Source organism: Lampetra planeri, chromosome 45 (genome assembly GCF_965212315.1).
Source record: "Lampetra planeri chromosome 45, kcLamPlan1.2.h2, whole genome shotgun sequence".
Classification (NCBI taxonomy): Eukaryota; Metazoa; Chordata; class Hyperoartia; order Petromyzontiformes; family Petromyzontidae; genus Lampetra; species Lampetra planeri.
The window spans coordinates 3,043,647-3,068,227 of NC_136151.1; the positions used below are offsets into that span (position 1 = coordinate 3,043,647).

General features: G+C 48.5%; 1 long non-coding RNA gene across 1 annotated transcript; it reads left to right on the plus strand.

Moving 5' to 3' along the window:
- Nucleotides 1-8,654: 8,654 nt before the first annotated feature.
- On the plus strand, nucleotides 8,655-19,032 carry LOC144733004 (uncharacterized). The gene is made up of 2 exons (XR_013588298.1): nucleotides 8,655-16,585; nucleotides 17,332-19,032. It is a non-coding gene; the product is annotated as an uncharacterized LOC144733004 (long non-coding RNA).
- Nucleotides 19,033-24,581: the final 5,549 nt, after the last annotated feature.

Here is a 24,581-nt window from a genome sequence, read left to right on the forward strand (position 1 = left end):
CCTCAGACTCGCAGAGAAACTCGCACAGAGACCGGCAAACTGACATGGAGACACACCGACTTGCACGGAGACAACCCGACTCACACAGACATAGACTCACAAACTCACGTTCAGATGCATAGACTGGCATTGAGAGCCATAGACTCATACAGACATTCTAGAGTCACATGGAGACCCATAGACACTCTGATACTGAGGAAACTACCACATGTAGGCTAGGAATCTCAAAAAAAGTGCTATTTGACACATTCCATCAACCACACGGGAATAAAAACCCCAATTCTCACTCAATCTCAGCCCTCTCACTCACTTACCCACCACTTCTCATCTGGCGCCTCGGTAAAAAGATGCACACATGCTGAGAAACGTTCAGGGGATTTCCAAAAATCTCCCCCGATCTTGCGCAGCTATTCTGGTCATTGGACTTTCCCGTGAGACCGGACCACGAGCACAGAGGTGGGCGATCCCATTCGCATGAATAGGGTGTGTGGGGTGGGGTGGGGCTGGGTTGGGTGGAGGTGGGTGGGGTGCGGTTGGGTTGGGTGGAGGTGGGCCGGCAGGTGGGTGGGGGACGGGGTGTTGTGATGAGTGGTAGAGATCACTCTTACTTGGGGAACAGGATAGAGGAAACTAATTCGCAGACGTAAGTGGACGCGTGCTTGGGCATGTGTGTGGGTATGTGGATATTTGAGCGAGTGAGTAAGTATGTTAGTGGGATTGTGAGTGGTGTTTGTTATATGCCATTTCCAAAAAAAAATACTAAGAGTGATTTTGCATATTTAATGAATAGTTCTCTTTTTCATATATCTGGATTTGGCACGTTAGGCCTGTGAACTCCTCTCTATAGAAAACAAAGACCAGAGGAGCACCCCCTGCTGCTTCGGCAGTGTTCCTCACACAAAGGAGACAGCATCTGGCGGTTAATTATCCACAAGCCTTGGCTTGAAAAAGTTGTAAAATTTGGATTTACCACCACCTCATACGAATATTTTCAAACTAGCCTTTTGCCCGTCCTCGGACTGAAGCTGTAAAATTTACGAAAAAATTGATCAGTATAATTGTAAATTTAATGGCAGTGAATCTGGCACAAAACTGTCATAAACACCTCACTTCATGTCACTGTAGCACTGTATTTAACTCACTTTCAATTAGTTCCAAATCACTGCTCTGATACTTTATTCTCTTCTGCTTTCGCTCGCTGGGGTTGTAATCAATTTGAATTCGATACAATGTGTGGAAAATCACGGAGAAATGTAGCTATTTTATAATAATGTAGAAGCAAAACTTTGACTTCCCTTTTATTTCAAGTGCTGAATAAATAAATAAAGACACCAAATACATTCTGTTGCTGCGTATAATAAAAATGTTTCTCCGCTCGATCTGGGGGAGGGCAAAACCTACCCGCTCATGATTATTCATGAAGGGGGAGCCTCTTTTGCAGTAACATCACGTACGGATATAGCACTGTGCTGCGTAGATTTTTTTTTTACCGTCACTTTCTATAAAGAAACGTCATCATATTTGAAGCGACTTTGCGAAAAAATATCTTTCCACTCGACCTTCCGCGTGAGTGTAAAAATCCACCTGCGCATGATTATTTATTATTAATGACGGGGGTTGCGGCATGTGGTGTGACGTCACGCGCGTTAAACATTTCTGGGCTATTATATTTTCAAATATCATGGTATTAAACGTTAATTTGATGATATAATATACTGTAATGTGATGATGATGCAGCTCAGGTCAAACGGTTTATCGTGATATTTTTGCATACTTCTTTATAACAATTACTATTCTGCCATACTGTCTGGGATTAGCAGATAAAACCTAGTGATAATGCAAGAGGTACGACCCAAGCCACACCCAACCGCCTTTGTCTTCCCAGTGGCAATCTTTTACATGCCAGACCAGTTATTCATGTTTAGGCTGAATCGACCTAAGGAGAGAGTCATAACCACCACTGTATTGATTGAGGGAGAATCTAACTGGATAAACTAGGCTCTGCAGAGAGGACACAAAGTTGAAACCCAGAGAGAGAGGTAGGCCGTTCCCATGCCACGTGGATAAGAGGAAATTCCACAATAAACGTGACCACAGCCATACACTACATCCGGGGGTCTGCTTCTACGAGTCAAAAAGCCACACCAGGGGCAATTAACAACATCTGTGCTCACACAATATTGGGATAACCTCTGGAGGGTGGGGAGTTTTATCGGAGTTATGACATCCGGTGTCAGAATGTCCAGCTGACCAGATCAATGCAAGGGGCGTGATAGGGGGAGGAGTTTTGGGCTTTTGGTGTGTCTTAGGGAAGAAGTCTCTATACAACAATACTAGCGGGAAGTACCCGGCGTTGCCCAGGCGAAAAAGACACACACACACATCGACTTACACACACACAGACATCGACCAAAACACTCATCGACCTACACGCACACAGATATAGACTCAAACACATAAATCGACTCACACACACATCGACTTATACAGCAATCCCCGATTATGCGACAGCTAGAGCAATTTTCTCCCTCTGGCGAACCTTAGCAAGGAGCAGGTTGAGAACAAAGGTCTTCCCAGTACCGCCAGGTGCATCAAGGAAAAAAAGGACTCCGTTTTTAGTCTCAATGTCTTCCAAGATTTTCGTGTAGGCTTCTCTTTGTGCATCAATTAGCTGTAGTTAAATTTTCTCAATACATTTAAGAAGCTCTAAACCATCATAGGATATTTCACGTAGGATCTATTGAGCAAGGACATGCAGGTTGTCCCTGTAGGGCGTTGGTAGTCCCAGAGACGTGAGGTATTTTCCACCAATAGAGTGCAGTTTGTCCTCAAGGAGGATGAGGGCCTGTTTGAAGATGATATCAGAAAAGTTGACGTCGAGGTTTGGATTTTCTCGTTGAGCTCGGTGGAGGATGTCCTCACTCATGCCCTCTTGGTATTTTTGCCAGAGTCCCATGGGGTTAGATGGGCTACAAACTTGAAGATGTATGCAGAAGAACAATCTCAGTTGAGAGGGGTACTGACTAAGAGAAGCTTCTGTCATAGCTCTGTCAAGATGCTGATCATCCTCAAGAATTCCACAAAGATTGCAACCTTCCCTGTATGTTTTCCAGACAACTCCACTCACTGTTTTGAGGTCTTGGAAATATTTTGGTCCTTTGACAACATGGAAAAGCATTTGGAGAAAGTAACACTCCTGATTCTGGGATGAACTGTGTAGACTCTTCGTAAAGCATGGAAATCACCGTGAGCAGCACGTCGCTTCCATTTTTTGCACTCCATATATAGTAGGAGGGAACTTCATGGTAGAGCAGGTTGGCAGCAAATGGGTAACTTTGGCACAAAACAAAGAACGCCATCAGGGTGGGATCTTTTGGAGCCAGGGCCTGTTGGGCATTTCCTTCAGTGATGTAGATGCGTTGACCATTTTCGATGTGAACTGCCAAATGGATGACTGTGGGGGAATACTCATGGGTGGGGAAGCCAATAATCTCCAAATGGCCTCATTGCTGCTGATGTATCTTCCTTGGACAACATGTTTAACCTCATCCACACTTTGTCCCTCTTTTGTAAGGCAAAGACAACCATGTCAAAGCCTTGGTTGATGTATTGGCAAACATATTTGATGGTTTTCACAGAATTGCGGAATGACACCTTAAAGTGTGCAACGAAGATCTTGCACAGAAGAGGGCAGCAGCGAACCATCCACCGGTTGTCAACCTTAATTTGAGATTTAGTGCCAGGTCTGAGCGTTGTTTCAAATCCACCATGCTCAGTATTTGTGCGACGATACAGAGGATAGCCATCACGGACCGACTGAGTGTCTTTCAATAAGTTTCGTGGATACTTCTTGGTACACCTGCGGTCTTGCCGTCATATCACTGGTATTGTCAGGGGGTACTTAAGGGGGACCCCGTGACATGAGCGGGGTCGTTGTGGGAGCCCGGGAGTGTGGATCTGCTGGAAGAGGTCTCGAAGAGATAGCCAAGAGTAGAGCTCGAAGAAGACCGTAAGAACCAGCAGATAGTGAGTGAGGTTCTTCTCTCCTCAGCCGGACGGTGTTGGATGCGCCCCAAGTGTAGAGTACACCTACCTCTGGTGTGAGTTTAGAGTGTGCTTATTAACAGTCCGTGGTGTTAACGTTAAAAAACGCCACTTTTTTCTAATTTTCTTGCTGTGTTTTTCACACCTGATGATGATTTCTTGTATTGCAGTCGAAACGTCGTGAGAATTTTATTGTTTTATATTTTTATTATTTTATTGTTTCCCTTCTACGTGACTTTACCGAAAGAACCAAGAATATGAATCCCTGCAGTCACGAAAGCTTTAAATCAAAATTTAACTTGCATTAATTTTTTCCCTCATCCATAGCAAAATGTGAGCATGAGGAAGACGACGTTTTTGGTACTCAATGGTGTGCAAGTTACTGCTTGTCTTTCCAAAGACGCTGCCTTTGTCAGTCGTAATAAGCATCATGAGGTCATCAACTTTGAGTTTAAAGACCGTTGCTAAGATGGCATGTGTGTCTATTGGCTTTTGGTTTGGATACAGCTCAATCTGGATCTCCTTCCATTTCGGATTGCAAGTGAAGGTGATAAAGGGATGGGGCCTGCCATTTTGGCTGATGTACATCATGGCATCCTGAGTCTTTTCATGCATGTACCGAAAGAACCAGAGAGTATGGAAAGCTTCAAATCAAAACTTAACCACCTCTACGGGGAGGGCTTCCATACAACTGTGATATCTTTTAACAGACTGCGAGCAAGAAGGCACACCTGATCGAGTTGCTCACCTTTCTGAATATATGCCGCAACAACAAGGTAATACTGATCACCTTCACACTCATATCTGCTGTGGTCGCTTCCCCTAACGCTAAACGGATCTTGTTTAAGGCCAGCCTAGCCCTAAACTAAGAAAAAATGATGCTGCTCCGATTTTAACGTGATAATGTCGACAAGACTCTCTTCCACGACTCTACAAAATTCTTCCCTCCCCCTTCCCCCTCCTGTACCTATATAAAGTCACAACAGAAGATCATTTTCTCACTGAAGACGGACGCTTGTGTTGCGACCGAAACGCCGTGTTTCTTTTATAATTTTTTCTATCTACGTGACTTTACCGAAAGAGCCAGAGTGGATTCGTGCAGTCACGAAAGCTTCAAATCAAGGAGGGAGTCTTGTTCACTCCCTCGAATGCGGTGTCGCAGACACCATCCTTGGTGTTGTATATGTAGTGGTGGTGTTGACGTGCGCCGACTGTGACAGTGATGGATCATGGGGCGGCGCGGGGTGCGGGGTTGGGCACGCATTGTGGGCGTGGTGTGGACGCGCGCGCCGGGAGTGACAGATGACGGGGCGGCGCGGCGTGGGTGGCGAGGCACGCTGAGATGTGGGAAAACAGGATCGTAGCCAGCGCCCAGTGATTGGTCGAATAGGATGGGTGCTCGCAGCGACGTCCGCAGGTGGGGTATAAAGGGGGACGCGCGAGAGCACTCGGGGAGAGTTACCCAGTTGAAGACCAGAAGACGGAGTTGAAGACCTAGTGCCCCGAGACCCCTAGTCCCGCCGTCCTTGTAGGGACCGGGGCCCTGTGTGGCTCGGAGGCGAGACTGTGGGACCCGGGGTCCGACGCCCACGTGGGTCGGGCTGGGGACCCACAGTCAAGACGGACACCCCGGGCAGGGAGTGTCCAGAGTAGCTCAGTGGGCGTTAGTCGCCGAGTAGCTAAGTGGGTGTTGGTCACCCGAGTAGCTCAGTGGGCGTTAGTCGCCAGGGTAGCTAAGTGGGTGTTGGTCACCCGAGTAGCTCAGTGGGCGTTAGTCGCCGAGTAGCTAAGTGGGTGTTGGTCACCCGAGTAGCTCAGTGGGCGTTAGTCGCCGAGTAGCTAAGTGGGTGTTGGTCACCCGAGTAGCTCAGTGGGCGTTAGTCGCCAGGGTAGCTAAGTGGGTGTTGGTCACCCGAGTAGCTCAGTGGGCGTTAGTCGCCAGGGTAGCTAAGTGGGTGTTTGTCACCCGAGATACTAAGTGGGTGTTAGTCACCTGTGAACGAGTTTGGTGAAATAAAGAGTGTGCTACCCGTGAAGTCGTCTCCCGCCGAGTTACTACATTACAACTGGCGTCAGAAGTAAACCTGTCTTCAAGAAGAATGGACACGAGGAAGACTACCCGTACCCACGAGCGAGGTCGGGAAGATGACGGCGTACCGGGGACACCAACCTCGGGAGGAGAGGACGAGGAGTTGCCGCCGATGCAGCACTTCGCGGTGATGGCCGACGCTCCGCTCGCCTCCGACACCAGCCTCCAAGACGCACACTCCCGGTTGGCGGAGTTGCTACTCGCCGCCGCCGCTGTCTTGGCGGACATCTCCGTTCCGGCGAGCGAAAAAACGGCTGCGGGGTTGGTGGAGAAAGCGAGGTTGGAGGGATGCCGCCAAAAGGCGCTTCGCGCCAAAAGTCTGGAAGTTGCCGCCGTTTTTGAGGGGCCGCCATCGATTGGCGGGAAGCACGGACACCACGTGGCCGGAGACCTCCGCTCAGCGCAGCCCACGTCATCAGCGTGCGCCGGAGCTCTCCATTTTGCGCCTGACGGCCGAGCCGACATTTTACACAACTACAGCGGAGCGCGGGAAAATCTCTCCGACGTCGACGACGATCGGGTCCTCCAGCAAAGATTGCCCGCGCTGTCGGCGTTCAAGGCGGATGGGGGCGACTGGGGAGCCTTCCAACGAAGGTTCCTCGCTCATCAGGAAATGTCGGGGTGGTCCTACACCACTGCCCTGCGTGCGTTGCCAGCGATGCTCGACGACGATGCGCTTGCAGCCTTCACATCTGCTGCAAGGTCGTCCTGCTCTACGCTCCAGGCCGCACTACACCTGATGGCGAAGGTGTTCGGACCGCCCTCCACCTGTCGCCACCAGTTCTACGATCGGCGAAAGGTGGCTGGAGAAACGACGCTCGCCTATCGCACGGCGCTGCTCGCCTTGGCGGACGCAGCTTTTCCCCGCATGGACAAGGAGGGGAAGGACGCCATGGTGACGGAGCAGCTGCTGGCGTTGGCCCACGAGTTGGGGGTCCCCATCAATGTGGCGGACGAAATGGATATCTGCTCCCTGGCGATCGCCACGAGCATTCACGCGTACGAGGTCCTCAAACGCAAGCCGGGGGTCGTCTGCAAATTGGCGGGGAACGCGGCACTGGCCGCCACGATCGCCGAACCTCAGCCAGCTGCGGATCAGGAGCAGGCCTTCGCTGCATCGTGTCCGGGGGAGTGGAGAACGGGAGGTCGTTCGCCCACACGTTCATCCCGCAAGCTGGAGCAACCGAAACCTACGACGTCCCTCGTCGTCTGCTACAACTGCGGCCTTCGGGGTCACGTCGCAGCCGGGTGCCGGGCCCCGCGTCAGCGCGCCACAGGACCACGTCGGGACGACGACCAGGCCCACAAGTCATCCCAACAAAACCCGGCAAGTCGCGGCACCTCACACGCTCGGTCCACATACACGGCACGTTCGGGTCGCCGCTTGGCGGTGGGGGGTTCGCGGCTGGGTGCCGGGGGTTCACTTCGGCGAGGGGGGTCCGTACACGGCCCGCAAGCAGTCGAATGGTCCGAATTGGCCCACAGGATAGTGGCTGCGTCGGCCGGGTCGTCCGTGGTAACGGGGTTTATTGACGGGGTTGAGGTCCGGGTGCTTGTGGACACGGGTGCGTCGGCCACTATCATTTCGGACCTTATTTATAACATTCTTCCCGTCCAAAGTAGACCCCTTCTGCCAGTGGACGTGCCATTTTATGCGGCGAATGGGGGATCCCTGGGGATCATCGGCCAGATTCGGGCGACTATTTGCATTGGTGACATCAAATTGGCGGGCCCTATTTTTGTATCATCATCGCTGGCCGTTCCCTGTTTGCTAGGTACGGACTTTTTGTCCAAAATGCCCATCAAAATTTTCATAGATCAGGCCTGCATTGAGCTTCCGTCGGGTCGGCGGGTTGCGTTCTTGACGAGCCCTACCAAAATACGCACGGTTTGTGCGACGGTGCAGGCGCTGGCAACTCAGACTGTACGGGTGCCCCCGGGATCGCAAATGTTGGTACCCCTTCGGTTGAGGAAACCACTCGAGGTGGGTGCGGAGGCACAGGGAGTGCTGTTGGGGCCATCTAACAGGGCCAGAAGGGGCCTCGACTTAGCGGTTGCTCAAACCATGGTGAGAGGGGACAGTGAGCCGTTCGTAATGGTCCTGAATACGGGGTCGCGGCCGGCCGTAATTGCGCAGGGAACGGTGCTGGCTCACGCCGCGCCGCTACCCGTTGAGGAACGGCTCGTGGCTCAAGCAGATTTCACTGTCGAGTCGCATCCTCCAAGTGATGAGGGGACAGAGTGGTTGGACTTGTTGTGTGCCGGTTCTGCTAACTTGTCCAAAGTGCAATTGGGAGCATTGAGGGGTTTGCTACTCGAGTTTGCTGACGTGTTCAGCAAACATAAGTACGATATCGGCTGCACGGACCTGTTGCGCCACCACATAGCTACAGGGGACGCGGCCCCTATTCGACAGAATCCCTTCCGGCTCAGCCCAGCCGAGAAGGAGCATGTGCAATCGGCGGTTAATGATATGTTGGCGGCCGATATCATTTCGCCCTCTTCTAGTCTTTGGGGTGCTCCTATTGTCCTAGTTAAAAAACAGGACGGGTCCTTGCGGTTTTGTGTCGATTTCCGCCGCTTAAACAAAATCTCGATGGCGGATGCGTATCCGCTCCCCAGGATGGATGAGTCGCTGGATGCCTTGGCGGAGCACAGTTTTTTTCCACACTCGATCTGCTTTCCGGATTTTGGCAATTGCCACTCGATAACGAGTCTAAACCTAAAACCGCTTTCCGGACACCTGGTGGCCTATTTGAATTCAACCGTTTGCCCATGGGCTTACATTCCGCTCCCGCCACGTTCCAGAGACTCATGGAATTGGTTTTGTCGGGCCTCCAATGGGACACCTGTTTGATTTATCTCGACGATATCATCGTCTTCAGTCGGACTTTTGAGGAGCACCTCCAGCGACTGAGAGCGGTGTTCCTCAGGATGCGTTCCGCTAAGCTTAAATTTAAACCGGCTAAATGTTTTCTGCTTCGGGAATCGGTCAGGTATTTGGGCCATATCGTGAGTCGTTCAGGGATCTCGACAGACCCTGCTAAGATGCACTGCGTCAGCTCATGGCCAACGCCAACCTCGGTCACGGAGGTTCGCAGTTTTATTGGTTTCGCCTCCTATTACCGTCGTTTTGTCAAGCAGTTTGCCACCATAGCCAGGCCCCTGCACGCTTTGACGGCTAAGGGTGTGCGGTTTCACTGGGGGGCGGAAGAGGAGGCTGCGTTCTGCTCCCTTCGTGACGCCTTGGTGCAGGCTCCCCCCTTGTGTTACCCCGATTTCACACAACCGTTTTTGCTTGACACAGATGCCAGCAACACGGGTATCAGGGGGGTGCTCTCACAGGTGGTCGGGGGGGTTGAACGGGTGGTCGCCTACGGTAGTAGAGTTCTTTCCCCCGCCGAACAACGCTATTGCGTGACTCGCCGTGAATTGTTAGCGATTGTGGTTTTTACACAGCAATTCAGGCCGTATCTTTACGGCCGTCATTTTACGGTCCGTACGGACCATGCGGCTCTACAATACGCTATGCGCGTGGCACAGCCATCGGGCCAATTGTCCCGATGGTTGGAGGTCCTTCAGGACTACCAATTCACGACGATTTACCGCAAGGGATTGCGACACTCAAATGCGGACGCCTTGTCGCGGTTGCCACCGTGCACGGACTGCACATGTTTGCTGGGATCGGCGCGGTGCAAACCCCCGGTCGCCGACACCCCGGGAGTTGCGCTCGCCGCCACTGACACCCCGGGAGTCGACGCTCCCACGGGGAGGGATTCGCTGTTGTCGTTGCCCCTCATTGAGTGGGGCCGTCTCCAAATGTCCGACAGCTCCCTACTTACGCTACGTCGAAAAGTTGGCGCTCCCGAGGTAGGGGATGCGCGGGTCGGTTCCTGGGTGTGCAGACAGGGCCTTTTGATGAAGTGGGACAACATGTCCCGGCGTCACGTGCTCGTTGTGCCTGTTGCTATGCGGGGTAGGGTCGTTCTGGCAGCTCATGAACGGCTCATGCATCTGGGTTTTCACAAAACGCTCGCCCTAATCCAGCGAGACTATTATTGGCCGGGGATGGGTAACGACGTGGCGAACATCCTTAAGGGATGCGTAGGGTGTGCCAAAAGAAAACCGCCACCATTGGCAGCTAATCCACCGCTGCAATCCATTCAAGTTTCGCGCACAAACGAATTGGTTGCGTTGGACATCTTGGGGCCCTTTCCTGCTACACCGAGGGGAAATAGGTTCCTGCTGGTTGGCGTAGAATACTTCACCCGATGGCCCATGGCATGGCCACTCGCCAACCAGTCGGCTGCAGCGGTGGCGGACGCCTTCGTCCAGGGTTATGTTTTGGACAAGGGCGCCCCCGAACGCTTGCTGACGGATCAAGGAAAGAATTTTTCGAGCGTTTTGTTGCGCGAGGTGTGCGACCTGTTGGGTACAAAGAAAGTGCGTACTTCCCCCTACCACCCGCAGACTGACGGGATGGTTGAGCGTCTGAACAGGACGATTACGTCTATGCTGTGCCAACAGGTCTGCGACGATCAGGTTGATTGGGACTTACAGGTGCCGGGGGTACTCGCGGCCTATCGAATGGCCCCTCATGCGGCGACGGGGTTTTCCCCATTTTTTCTTATGTATGGGCGGGAGGCCGATCCGGCCATGGACGTCCAACTGGGGATTTCCCAGCCACGTGCAAAATCAAAATTGGCAGACCACATCAAATTTAATATCGGCAAATTGACTGAAGCGCGGGAGGCGGCGAGGTTGAATTCGCGGTCTCGGCAAATCGTGAACGAGAGATTGCATGGGCGGAGGGTGCATACGCATGATTGGAAACCAGGCGATAAGGCCTGGCTGCATTGTCCACATGCACCGTTGGCTACGTCCCCCAAATTGTTGAGACCTTGGAGGGGACCGGTGGAAATTGTGCGGGTTGCACGACCCCAGAGTATACAGATTAAATGGGAAAAACGCCGTTGGTACGTGCACCCCTCCCGACTGAAGCCCTATGCGGCACCGTGTGACCCCGTTCTGTGCCGTAACGACCGGGCGTGTGATGTGACCGTCGACTTGGGGAGGGAGGTGTCGCAGGTTGATCCTCACGTGTCTCCACCTGACCCACCCCCAGGTGCCTCGGGCTTGACGGCTGCTGACCGTCGGGAACCGGAACCCCGCGGCACGCACGGGTCCTCGATGCCTGGCCAATGTCTTCCTGAACTGCCGGCACCACCGGACGGTCAACCGCGTCTGGTGCCGTACGACGGACCGGCAAGGCGGACTCGGGCTAGGGCACAACAATTTTCATGAAGACATTTTTTTTTCGACACCGAGCTCGCCCGGTGTTCCCCTCTGCCGGGGTAATGTCCCGTTGTAGGGACGCTCGGAAAGAATGGGACGCTGCACGAGTCGAAAAAAAAAAAAAAAAATTCCATTTATTTTTCTTTCTGCATACACATTGGTATTGTCACTCGCCGGATTGTATATATTGTTCTGTTGTCGCGGTGGCATTGGTTGATGGTTGCGAATGGTAGTGTTCGCGTTGGGTTGTGTTGTTACGTTAGTTGTTGTTCTTGTTGTTGTGTTGTGTTACGGGGCACACAGGGGGGTTTGTATATTTTTATAGCAGCCGGGTCGGCTGCGAGCTATGTGGTAGGGGGTGATGTAGTGGTGGTGTTGACGTGCGCCGACTGTGACAGTGATGGATCACGGGGCGGCGCGGGGTGCGGGGTTGGGCACGCGTTGTGGGCGTGGTGTGGACGCGCGCGCCGGGAGTGACAGATGACGGGGCGGCGCGGCGTGGGTGGCGAGGCACGCTGAGATGTGGGAAAACAGGATCGTAGCCAGCGCCCAGTGATTGGTCGAATAGGATGGGTGCTCGCAGCGACGTCCGCAGGTGGGGTATAAAGGGGGACGCGCGAGAGCACTCGGGGAGAGTTACCCAGTTGAAGACCAGAAGACGGAGTTGAAGACCTAGTGCCCCGAGACCCCTAGTCCCGCCGTCCTTGTAGGGACCGGGGCCCTGTGTGGCTCGGAGGCGAGACTGTGGGACCCGGGGTCCGACGCCCACGTGGGTCGGGCTGGGGACCCACAGTCAAGACGGACACCCCGGGCAGGGAGTGTCCAGAGTAGCTCAGTGGGCGTTAGTCGCCAAGTAGCTAAGTGGGTGTTGGTCACCCGAGTAGCTCAGTGGGCGTTAGTCGCCAGGGTAGCTAAGTGGGTGTTGGTCACCCGAGTAGCTCAGTGGGCGTTAGTCGCCGAGTAGCTAAGTGGGTGTTGGTCACCCGAGTAGCTCAGTGGGCGTTAGTCGCCGAGTAGCTAAGTGGGTGTTGGTCACCCGAGTAGCTCAGTGGGCGTTAGTCGCCAGGGTAGCTAAGTGGGTGTTGGTCACCCGAGTAGCTCAGTGGGCGTTAGTCGCCAGGGTAGCTAAGTGGGTGTTTGTCACCCGAGATACTAAGTGGGTGTTAGTCACCTGTGAACGAGTTTGGTGAAATAAAGAGTGTGCTACCCATGAAGTCGTCTCCCGCCGAGTTACTACATTACATATATATTCGGTCTTTAAAAAAAAATGTAAATGAAATGAAATTTGAACAAGATGTAATTTAATCTAGATCTGAAGTTTTCGTGACTGCAAGGTTCCATACTAAGAACAAAAGATGTAATTTTCCGAAATGATGCAAATGTATGTAATTATGCGAATTATGCGAATTATGCATTTTGCTAATTAGAAGGTGTAATTGTATGAAGTTATACAAGTGTATGTAATTATGCTAATGTATGCAATTAGGCTTCGCTTCGTTGTCTCTGGTTGTATTCTCAATCGGGATAATACAATGAAGAAGGTGTAATTGTATGCATTGTATGAAGTTATGAAAGTGTGATGTAATTATGCTAATTAGGCTCGGCTTCGTTGTCTAGGGTTGTATTATCTACGAGGATAATGCAATGAAGAAGGTGTAATTGTATGAATTTATGCAAGTGTGATGTAATTATGCTGATTAAGCTCGGCTTTATTGTCTAGGGGTGTATTATCAATCAGGATAATACAATGATTCTCGCTTTAACTTTTACTGATTATGTTTTAGTGTTTACAGTATGCCTCAAAATTCATATCTCTCCGCAGGATGCAGTTCTTATAATTAAGATGATTAAGCATGAACTTAGGAAGGCACCACTCAGACTCTTCTGTGTTAAGCCACTTTAATATAAAAAACATAACACTCTATTATGCAAACTCTTATGCTCGGATTTGTCAACACAGTACTCTCCGAGATGTCCTACTCATTGATCCGTGCATTAACCCTCATTGGTTACGTTTGTTAAATTGGGTAATAGAACAATCGGGAGGAAGCAATCGCGAGCACCTATGGAGGACGGTACGGGACACCACGAGGGTGGTGGGTGGTAAGGACCACGCTCGACCACTTTCGTCTCCCCAGTGTTTTTCGACTTTGCAAAAACAAGATGGCAGTCTTGATGTCGAGCTCCGGTTGTATTGGTTAGCGTGCCGTGTTGAAAATGCTGACCGCTCCACAAAATGACTAACCTGTTGTTGCTTCACATGTTGCTTCTGCTTTCTGTGGTCGCGGGTTCTACTCGCGCTCTTAATCTAAACGACGAAGTGACTGGCGATGGCTGACACTTGTGGTGGTGGTGGTGAGGGGATTTTTTTTTTACCTCACGTATTTTTTCGGTTCTCATATAAACGTGAATATTTTATTTTTTGTACAACACAAGTGGTAGAAAAAAAGCGTTACCTGGGTAGTAACGACGTTAGTAGAAACGACAATAAGAGTGGTTTTGACGATGATAAAGGATGAGGAGGATTATGATGAAGAGGAAGACAGCGTGCGAGCGTTACTAGCGCTCCACTTCCTACAGGTTTTGTCAACGTAATTCCTGTTGGTTAAACCATCGGTTAACAAAACAAAAAACATACTCGCTCAAAATGCTGACTCAACAATGAAAGGAGCAATGCCGAGCATACGTGACTTCCAATGTTTTGCGTTTTACTTCCACGTGGGAACTAAGAGTGACTGTCTCCAGAGGGGGTGGATTTTTTCTGTAGTATACCAGGAGATTCCGGGTTCCTTAGAGCATCGATGAGATGCTTCTGAATGTAAATGAAGTCTCCATGTGGAGCGTTGCCCTCAACTCCCACCGGGAGGCCGTAGGCCTTAAGTTACCACTCCCGCCCCTTAGCGTCTGGCTTGCTATTAGCGTCCTTGAGCTCCAGCAGTCTAGCTTCGTGCATCTTAACCACATCACCCCTAAATTTCGATTTAAAGCTTTAGTGACTGCAGGGATTCATCTTCTTGGTTCTTTCGGTAAAGTCACGTAGAAGGGAAATAATAAAATAATAAAAATAAAACATAATAAAATACAATTCTCACGACGTTTCGGCCACAACTCAAGCAGCCGTCCAACGCAAGCAGCCGTCCTCAGGTGAAGAACAGGTCTGTCGGGAAGAATTATTTTATTATGTTTAATTTTTATCATTTTATTATTTCCCTTCTACGTGACTTTACCGAAAGAACCAAGAAGACACATCACCCCTGTTCCAAGAGTGAACCCGTCATCATCGTGATGGCTTCCTGTCTCTCCGCCCTCTTCGCATACCCCACTTAGCTTCTCGTTGAGGTATCCGGGAGAAGGGCACTGTTTTCCTCTGTCTTCTGAGCTCGCAGCTCTTACCTTTTCCAGGAGGATTTGTAGACGCTCCCACGGACCTGCTAGGTGGTATATTGTTTCCCTTTGACCGGGGAAGCCAGCGAGGATGAAGCCGGAGATTTGTGTTCCCTGGGGCCCTATTCGCCATGGAGCACGAGGTTGTTGCGGGTAAAATCCCCCAAACCAAGCCACAGGGGTAGGGCCAAGCTGCGCGCAAAAAGTCCTCGGGCTAGATGGTTTATAAATTGCCCAAACAGGCAGAAACCAAGGGAAAACCCCTCTCTGAATCCGATGGCTAATAAATAAATAAATAGTCTAAAGAAAAAAGGTAATATAATACACGTGCAGGCTTGTTTTCTATCGTAAGGGTTAGAGAGGTCTCTTTAACGCTGTTCACTCGGCCATGACGGCCCAGAAGTCAAATTAGGGACTTTCTTAAAAGTAGAGATAGATTGAATGCTGCTGCGAATGTGAGATGAGAGTCGTTTTAGATGGCGGGGGCTGCCACGGTGACGCCTGGCAGTGGCGGTCCTGGTGCTTGGTGTAGGTGAGAGAGGAGGTTTAATTCACGTTGCTTGTAGAGTTTTACCACGAGTTGTAGTGCAGGGTGACAGGAGCAAATAGAGATACGGCAAACGGCTGGAAGTGGAGATGTTATTGCAATGGCATGCATTCTTGTGGGTGATCCCGCTGGTGAGGGGAAGTCAGGGCAGGGAGTGAAAGAAGGCAATGGAATCTAACCGAGGATGACACATGGCCACACCAAAAAACACAGACGCTGAAATATGGTTTGATATCATACGATGTATTTTTATGCTTTAATTGTGCATACGAATGAGAGTCATGTACGTGTTGCGTGCTAAACAAAGTAATGACTCAGCTGCTAAGAACGTGATGTTTTGTTCATCCGTTTTTCTGTGTGTGTTTTGAGACAAGTTCCTTCAAGCCAAAACGCTGCGCTACGTGATGTTCACGAGGGCGGCATAACCGCACGTTTAGCCAAATGTCGTGACTTGATTATTCTTGCAAAACATTACTTCAGGTTTCACTACCGACGACTAAAGTATAAATAGTCGCTTGAACAACACCTCAGCGCGGGGCTACTGCTGCTGCTATCGACTGCTGCTGCTCTTTCTGTGTCGAGTAGATCGGTTACAGTCGTCTATAATGGAGCACACGCAAGGATTGGGGTCTTTCCTTTCTCCCTTAAAGGACTACCTTCCCAGCATTGCCACTATCATTACGGGCGTGCTCATGCCCATTCTGGCTGGTGTAGTAGGAGTCTTTTCCCCTCTCCCTGCCTTTCGCTGCCCTTGCACCTCGCCAGAGAATCAACAATATGCATTGCATGCTTTATTTATACCATTTTTTATCATAGTAGCAGTGGCTTTTGCCGTTCAGCAACCCTCAAGTGCAAAAATAATTGCACATGTAATGGCATCTTATAGATGGAATAATCGTTGCAGTCGATGTTTTTATTGTTATTTTATGTGGATTTATGTCGTAATTATAAAAAATGCGACTGTTATATTCGCATCATTTGTTTGGATCATATTGGCTTTCTTCAATAGTGACATTTACATTTGTTACCGGTCTGAAACCCTGGATTGGGGCCGTTTCCCGGTGCTCAATTCGAGTTTCTCGAGAATGAGCGAGAAGGAGAGGCGGGACGTGCTGGCCAAGGTTCCCTGCGACAATCTGAAGAATCCTTTCACCGGCCTCGTCTCCAACGGCACCGAGCAAGAGATTAAAAACGAAATTGTCGACTTTCTCCGTGCTTCTGCTCAGGTGAGGAGAGGCGACCTGGCTTTCACGAATATAGTGGATTATCATCACGTGGGAATTCATATCAGCTAAATTCTCTAAACGCATAGAGACCCATAGAGGGAAAACCCTGAAGATCCAGAGGCAAATCCACACGACCACGGGGAGAGAGACTCCAAATATGCAGGTGTCAGGGTTGGGATCTAACCCACGAACTCCTGTATACTACGCAAGGGAGTTAATATCTCACCACCGTGGTGGGCATCATCCAGTGTCGTCGGCGAGAAGTTAAGGCCAAATTATATTGTTCTGTAAGAGCTATAAAGCTATTTGTCACATCTGTCCAGTAGCGGCAGGTCAGACAATGCAAGGGCACAGTAGCAGTGCACAGTATAGGAAAGGTAAGCAAATTACACAAATAAATGTTACAAATAAGCTACAACTGTATCTATTTTACAAGGTAAGTCCCACTGCGCTAGAAGCTTCATTTTCACAAGCGCCCTGTCCACAAACGATAGCTCAACGAAGCGGCCTATCACGTGGAAATGTATAGCGGCCAAGTAATCTAAATAATATCACACTCAGGATTATATCACAAAGCAGAAAATCGCTCCCGACTGTGGAAGCTTGGCAGGGCGCTCCTGAACAAGAGTCAAGAGACTCATTGAGGCTTACCTGGGAAAACAAGAGAAATAACATTGCACAATATTGATTTGTAACAATGATGATGCTGGTTATAACCCTGTTTTTATTTCCTCTTTTATTTTCAGAACCATGCATGGGAATTATCTTTAATTATCACTGTAGATGTAATTGTAACATTTCATGCACTGAAAAGATTTCAAAAAAAGTATTCTAAACTCATCGAACGTTCACCTGAGAACAACTATTCAAAGTTTGAGAACCAGTTCATCAAACAGAAGACGGAGGAGCTCTCGAAGCGTTTGGCGGAGGAGAACGTGAACCTCATGTTTGCCCATTTGAATCGGGTCAGGAAGCAAGGGCATGGAAATACCCTCCCAGTCGATTATAAACACGTGAACTGTGGTGAAAGCAGCAGTTCCCTCCACACCTGGGCAAATCAAACAAGACGACAGCAACCGCCACAACCGAGTGGCCGAGAGGAGGATGAAAGTTCACCGCTTCTGCCCAGCGGTGACCCGATGCAGGAAGAGGACCAGCACGGGTACCAGGCAGTTTAAGCCCAAAGTCTTGTGGAGGTGGCAGGGGTGAAGGGTTAAGACTGAACTAGAACAGGGGTCGGCAACCTGCAGCTCCGGTGCCACATGCAGCCCTTTAAGTGGCTGCTTCGTGACATTATTGACGTGAATTGAGGCTCTTGAAGTATTGAGTTTGTTTTACCGAATTGGAAAAAAAATATCTTCTTGTTACTTTGGATACCGACCCCTGTACTAGAATGTCACTATCGTATGAGTGTTCGTTTTTGAAAGAGCTGCATTAGCTTGTGATTGCCGATGAAATACATTTTAAGATCGCACTCATAACACACAGATTGCTTGCCATAAATACACCACAATACATTGCTGATCTCGTCAAGAAGCATAAACCATCACGTGAACTCCGGTAATCCTCGCAGCGTCTATTGGCTGGCCATCGAAAAAGACGGTCACCGCATCGCATGCTTTCAGATGCAATTCTGCAGCCGTCTAGAACGCTCTTCGTTCCGATGATAAGAAGCCACTGGAGCCATGCGCTTTGAAATCATCATCCAGATTGAAAACTAATTTCTTTAGAACTTCTTTTTGTGTTTGGATTATCCTTCCCCCAAACCTCCGATTTGAATGGTTGGCTAATTACGGTGCGAAGGAAATTAAACAAACATACTTTCAATATTGCTCTGAATTTTCCCCTACTGATTTTGACCATAGCCATATAATTTCCGAGACTATGGCTATGAATTTTCTATGACTGATTATAACTGTAAGCAATATATTGTACTAAAATATTGCTTCGAATGTTTTACGATTATAACTATAACCATAGAATGTACGAGAATACCGCTTTGAATTTTCCATGACTGATTGTAACTATTCAATAGCATGCAATAGAATATCGCTTCGAGTTTTCTTTTACTTATTATAACTATAGTCAGATAATGTATAAGAATATGCCTTGGAATTTTCCACTACTGATCGTAATTCTAGCCTTAGAATGTATTAGGATATGGATTTGAATTTTCCACTCATAATAACTGTAATCAATAGATTGTACGAAATATTGCGATGAATGTGCCCACTACTGATTTTAACTGTATTCAATAGGATGCACTAGATTATCGCTTGGAGTTTTCTACTACTTATTATAACCAAAACCATAGAATGTATAAGAATATTGCTTTGAATGTTTTACTTATTGGAACTGTAATCACGAGAATGGAGAACTGGTTGGTCTCACAGCATTACCTTACGATCGTGTACATCTTTGAATGCTATTAAATCTCTTCATGCTTTTATCGTTTGATTAAGTTGACTTTGTTATTTTCATTACATGGCGCAGACAACTTACGTTTGGTCGTCATGCTTAAAGGGGCGTCGGTACATTGTGATTGATCTACACCAGGGGTCCTCAAACTACGGCTCGCGGGCCACATGCGGCCCGCTGAGGACATTTATCCGGCCCATGGTCACTAATTGGGCTGCGCTTGTGAGCACTAATTGGGCTGCGCTGGTGAGCACTCATTGGGCTGCGCTGGTGAGCACTGATTGGGCTGCGGTGGCGTGCACTCATTGGGCTGCGGTGGTGAGCGCTGATTGAGCTGCGGCGGTGGGCACTCATTGTGCCCACCGCACTGCGATCTGTGAACAAAACTGCAGGTGTAATTAACTTTTTAATGGCACCCGCACCAGTGTGAGCCTGGGGTAAAAGCGGAGTTCCCCCAATCAGACTGCATTGATGGGCAGTGCAGTCTGTATGTCTCTGTGGGCAAAGTTATTGCTGGTATATTGTTTTTGTAGCGCTGTATATATATTGGTATTTTACTAATAGCAATTTTGACTCCCTAGGAAACAATGATGTCAAGAAAGAGAAAAATTGACTCGGAGTGTAGGATATTCAAAGAACAGTGGACTTATGATTACTTTTTCATGCAGTACAAGGAAAGAGCTGTGTGTCTGATATGCCAGAATATAGTGTCTGTGTTCAAAGAATACAATTTACGTCGACACTATGAAACTCAACATAAAGATAAATATGATTGTTTGGTCGGAGAAGTGAGAAAAGATAAAATATTAAAACTGAAAAATACATTAACAACTCAGCAAAATACTTTTGTGAAGCAGAAGCAGCTAAATATTTCATCACTGCGAGCAAGTTTTCAAGTTGCCAAGCTAATAGCGTGCACTGGCAGACCATTCGTGGAGGGATAATTTGTTAAAGAATGCCTTCTTTCTGTTGCCAAAGAGATGTGTTCAGAGAAGGCCGATTTATTTAGTACAGTGAGTCTTTCAGGACCTACAATTACACGGAGGATTGAAGAAATGGGAGACAATTTGCATCAGCATTTACAAAACTCCGCAAAAAAACTTTCCTATTTTTCCTTGGCACTCGACGAAAGCAATGATGTTCGTGATTCTGCACAACTTTTTATTTTTATTCGTGGGACGAATGACTATTTCGAAGTCACATAAGAGCTTGCTGCACTGCAAAGCATCAAAGGAACAACTACAGGAGAGGATATCTATGAAAAGGTTTGCCAAACTGTGAATGGTTTGGAGCTGAACTGGGCTAAACTAGCCAGTGTGACAACTGATGGTGCTCCTAGCATGGTGGGGTCTAAGAAAGGAGTAATTGCTCGCATTAACCAAGAGATGGACAAACATAACCATTCTCATCCAATAGCCATACACTGCCTCATCCACCAACAAGCGCTGTGTAGTAAATCACTGAAGTGGGACTCTGTTAACTTCATTAGAGCTCATGCACTAAACCACAGACAATTTCAGGAATTTCTGTCTGAGCTAAATGTTGACTATGAAGATGTTCTGTACTACACAGAAATCCGTTGGCTGAGTCGAGGGAGAGTTTTGAAACGTTTCTATGACTTACTTCCACAGATTGCAGCTTTTCTGCTTTAAAAAAACAAAGAAGTACCAGAGCTCAATGATGCAGAATGGAAATGGCACCTTGCCTTTCTGACAGATGTAACAGAGCTACTCAACAGTTTCAATGTGCAACTTCAAGGAAAGGGAAAGCTCATCTGTGATATGCAATCACATGTCAAAGCATTTGAAGTAAAATTAGGCCTCCTCATCAAACAAGTGAAGGAGGAAAACTTCTGCCATCTCCCCACAACTCAAAATCTGTTAGCGGACAAACCATTGGTTGCATTCCCAAACAAAACATGTGTGGATTCACTGGAAAAATTGCAAAAGGAGTTCCAATTTAGATTTAAAGAGCTTCATCTCCATGAACAGGACATACAGCTTTTCCGTAACCCATTTTCTATTGACATTGAAAATGTGGATACAATTTACCAAATGGAACTGGCTGAACTGCAGAATTGTGACTCTCTGAAAGACGCATTCAAGTCAAGCAGCTTTCATAATTTCTATGCATTTCTCCCCTCTAAGACATATCCTCATCTCAGGAACCATGCACTCAAAATGGCAACCATCTTTGGCAGCACAAGTCTGTGAACAGACTTTTTCCAGAATGAAACATTTGAAATCTCCAACCAGATCTAGATTAACGGATGCACACTTGCATCACTTGTTACGACTAGAAGTGACAAATATGGAACCGGACATTGACCATCTCATTAGCCAAAAGCAGGCCCATATTTCCCATTGAAATACTGGCAAGTTTGTTGATTTAACTTTACTTGTTCTTCATTTTAAATATTGTATTTGTTCCCGTTTTGTTTCTTCACTTCAAAATAAGATATATGCAGTGTGCATAGGAATTTGTTCATAGTTTTTTTAACTATAGTCCGGCCCTCCAACGGTCTGAGGGACAGTGAACTGGCCCCCTGTTTAAAAAGTTTGAGGACCCCTGGTCTACACCATAGAGAGCCGTTTTAAAGTAGGATGTCTCAAAGACAATGCCTCTATTATAATCATCAGATCATGTTTGTTTAGCATGTTCACCACAAGTACGTGTGTTAATGCAGACATGATTCCTAGCAAAAAGGTTTTTTGTTGGTGTTTGAACATCTTAACACCTGTTTTATTGGCAGAAAGGGTAAACACCTATACTTATTTTTTCATATCGTGATTATGTTTCATTTTCATTGCTTTTTGCTGTTACCTTTCATGATACAGCCTTGCCTGGTCTTGCAGCCTGCTGATATCGGCTACTCCTGACGTGCATGTAACACAATACACGTGCACTCCACATTTAGCCTCAAACACGCGCACTTACACGGTTTTCATAGTTTCACAGTCCTGTACTATACATTGCAGTATTCCTTTATGCACACCATTTATTTAAATTATATATTTGATACGCTGTATAGCATTCAGTTTACATGCTACACAATGCTTACGCATTTATGCACTTAAATACACATCTGTACACTATACATAGTATACAGTACACTTTTACATACACACAGCTTAAACACTACACGAGCCTATGAATTACAAATGCTCATACCAAAGACAAAAACCTCCCCGGTATATCCTTTACTAGACTTTTGGGGCAAGTGCTGTTAGTGATTGCACTTATGAAGGGCGGAACGGCACAGAAAAGGGGGTGGGAGGCCAGAACCACGCCCGGCCGCTTTTGTCTCCCCTGTGGCGATGTTTACACACCGCACCGGGCACTCATTTGAGGTTGAGTCGACCTAGGTGAGGCCCCGGACCGGTCCAGATAATCTTCACTCGTGTTGGTGGCCATGAGCGGGAATATAACTCGGGTCGCCAAGTTCGTAGTACAGCGTGATAACCTCTGTGCTACCACTCCCCACATTCTCATACCTCACACACAAATATAATGCATACGTGAAGCTAAACTGACGTGAAAAAAATCTTTACACACACAGTTACTGGCACATACTTCCACTTGTATACACACAAATACACTTCACATTTACGGCTAAACTTACCTAAACAGACATAGTCAGGTTAACGCACATTGATACATATGTAGGACTTGAAATCACGCGCCACGCGTTCTGTTGCTAGGCAAACGAGCAGAGTACAGTGGGAGCATCTGAGGACACGGTTGATGTTGTCGTGGCATTAAGGGGGGGGGGTCGTTAAGAGACACGACAGGTGTTAGGTTGACTGAGGACGCAGGCCGGTGATTGGTCAGGAGGGTGAGTGGTTAATGACCGACGCCGGCCTGGTGGCAATAACATGGTCACGTGAGGCTGGGGGCCTGGGGGCGAGTAGCAAAGTGGGGGATGAGATAATTGATTGGGACTGATTGGTGCGGGGATATAGGGCACAGCATAACAGAGAGACGGGAGTCTTGGTTGGGATTGGAGCTGGAGTGGTTGGTGCCCGGGAGAGAGACGAAGCAGCACTGAGCAGGGATAGGTACAATAAGGATAGAGAGAACACAGTGTACGGTAGAGTGGATAGAGAGAACACAGTGTACGGTAGTAGTGGATAGAGAGGATACAGTGTACGGTAGAAACGGGGAGACATGGAGTGTTGTTAATGGCGAGTTGTGCATCGGAGCGAACGGAGAGACACGGAGCGATGATGAGGAGGTGTGAACTCTATGCGTGAATAAACGAGACAAGAAAGACAACGAGAGTACGAGTCCTACACATACATACTGTATACAACTCCAGTGCACTCGCCGACTTTCCAGCTTACAGTCATTCACATTTAGTTACACCACAGTCCCTCGATCCCCCTCTGATCACATCTTCCTTTCTCTCATCATCTCCCCCCCCCATTCCCTCCCTCCTATCCTTGCCCATACAAACCTCCATCGTTAATCTCCACTACCCTTTGAACAAGTTATCTAGTCTGTAAACAATTCTCCTCTCCTACACGCCAAACTTAAATTTAAAGCTCCCATCATCCCTCTCTGATGCACTTTCTTCCAACCTCAATTGCCCTGGTTCCGCCCCTTCGCCCTCAAGTCCCCTTCAAGCGAGCCCCCTCAACCCTGGATCGATCCCCTTCCTCCGGTCAAAACGACGCTCCTGTGAAACAGCCTCCCTCATGTGACAATCCCCAGCAGTTATTTAACAGTTATTTTGCTGTGCCTTTTTACACCTGATGAAGGACGCTTGTGTTGCCTCCGAAACGTCGTGATTTAATTGATTTATTTTCATTTATTATTATTATTATTTTTTACTTGCGTGACATTACCGAAAAAACCTACGAGTATAAACCCCAGCATCTCTGTTGAGCGAGTGTCGCCCCCGGATGCCAGCGGCGTCATTCGCGAGGCTCCTCTGTCACCGGCTCCAGGGTGCGGTTGCCTCTGGTTGCCATTCATTCATTCATCACTCATAGTCAGCGAAGGAGAGTTGCGTTAAACGCGTGACCGTTTGCAACAGCATTCGCATAAATCTGCTCTTGCTGCCATGCACCAGCGTCTCGAGTGATTTGTTTGAGCCACGGATCACGGTAAGAGGTGGGTGGTGGGCGACCATGGGGAGGGCGGCGCCATTCCTTTGAGGTTCACAGTCCTCACTTCAAACGTCGACCGCCAACCAAAGTGCGCAGTTTGCTGCTGGAATTTGGAGCCATCAAGACAGGGCGAAGTGTCCACAAAGTGACACCACAGCCGTCTCTCTCGAACTAGACTCTCGATGGCTAGGAGACCGGTCGCAGATGCGACAGTGACGTTTCCGACAAAGTCGAACCATTGGATGTCAAGAAGGCTTTGGTGCCATTTCTGCATGTGGAAGGACCGCACGCAGCCTTCCACATGCAGTTCACCTGCAGCATCATTTGTGCGGCTAACCTGCGGCATGCGGTGTCTTGATGCCAAAGGAACTGCCAGGCGTGTTGATCTATGTACATATGTTGAACTTGTCCCTCACCGTATGTAGCCAACCGTGCTACTCAGAGGGTTGGTGAATGAATGTGTGGGT